General features: G+C 30.7%; 1 non-coding gene across 1 annotated transcript; it reads left to right on the forward strand.

Annotated features, from left to right (window-relative positions):
- Positions 1-526: 526 nt before the first annotated feature.
- Trnat-agu (transfer RNA threonine (anticodon AGU)) lies at positions 527-600 on the forward strand. Its single transcript has one exon. It is a non-coding gene; the product is annotated as a tRNA-Thr (tRNA).
- Positions 601-1,717: the final 1,117 nt, after the last annotated feature.

The following is a 1,717-nucleotide window of genomic DNA, read 5'->3' on the forward strand; positions in this document are numbered from 1 at the left end:
ATTACTAACTGATATGTTAATTATATGTTAGTTATATAGATTCCCTGCTGTACCCTAAGAATGAGGATATTACTTATTTGTTAATATTTATAGAAAAGTGTACAATTGAATGTATTTCATAGAAAATGTAATATAAATATTTTCATAAGAATTGATTTAAAAATATCAACATATCCATCATATTTATTGCATCACTAATAGACCATATAGAGAAAGGTAAGAAGCAACAATTCACACGTGCTATGTTTTAAACCAGTCTTTTCAAATTGGTTATATCAACCGTTTGTGATGAATATAATTATGGGTTTGCAAACTCCAAAACTATTAAAAAGCCGTGTATTATTATAATTTTACGATCGTCATTGCTTTAATCACCGATTCCTAAGTTGGCCACCATTAGGCAGGGAGACCTGGAATCTATTTACATCCTTAGGTTGAAAGACATAAGCTTTAAAAATGAGTTGGCTTCTCACCACCTCGGGGAAAGAAAGTACACATCTGGATAAATTCACGTTATCTACCAGTTGGCACGTTAGCTCAGCTGGTTAGAGCACTCTGACTAGTGTTTAGGGAACGTGGGTTCAATTCCTACACGTGTCACCTTTTTTTCCTCATTTATAACAAATTATAATTATGTTTAATTATAATTATTATTTTATTTATTATATTAAGATTATTATATAAACAGGTGGTAAGACGATCATTATAAACGGTCAATAAACAACAACTTGAACACAATAATTACAATGTTATAAAATGCTAATTGAACAATTACCTCACTTTTTTAACGTTAACTTTTATTCTTTTCGGAAAGATAAACAAAAACGTAGTAAGCGACTGTAAATATGACTGTCATTTATTAGTATGTATAGAAAAGTCAAATAAGAAATTAAATCGTATTGAAACTCTTCATGTGAAAGTATTAAAATTACTATGTACACGTCCTCTGTATTTCCCGTTTCACTAATGTACCATATAAGCATGGCACAGAATTTACAACCTGATAACGGTGTAAAACCAGAACGGTATAACTAAAGTATGTTCATTTCATTTTCTACAAAACCCAAATCTCAAATTTTCAATATCAATATCGTCTCTTAGTATACAATGTAACATATAATGTTTATACAGATCGTAAAAGTGATATTTTTGGAATAAAATAGTTTATGAAATAATCTAGTAGAATGATATTAAGTAATCTGTCATCGTATTCAGTGTATCATCAATAATTTGATACATTGAAAGAGACAAGAACTGAAATTCCCACATGATATTATATTATTGTGATAACAGAATAACTTAATCTAAATGTTTCATCATCTGCGAAACGTTAATCTCAACACATTGTTAGAATTTAAGAACTTTAATATATCTGATGACTATAATCTCTACTGAAAACAAATACACACTTTATTTACTTACAAAGACAAGAAACACTGAAACAAAACTGTAAATTATATGTAGTGTACGTACCGTGCACTATGACAATTTTAAGTCAAGATATATGACTTATTGATAATGCATAAGTAGCATACCCCATGATAATTCCCATAATGCAAACTTACCGACTGGATACAGAGAATGAGTGGAAGGCCATCCGTCACAAAGTGGGGAGAGAGAGAGAGAGAGAGAGAGAGAGAGAGAGAGAGAGAGAGAGAGAGAGAGAGAGAGAGAGAGAGAGAGAGAGAGAGAGAGAGAGAGAGATACAATTAATAGT

This window comes from Glandiceps talaboti, chromosome 3, assembly GCF_964340395.1.
Source record: "Glandiceps talaboti chromosome 3, keGlaTala1.1, whole genome shotgun sequence".
Lineage (NCBI taxonomy): Eukaryota > Metazoa > Hemichordata > Enteropneusta > Spengelidae > Glandiceps > Glandiceps talaboti.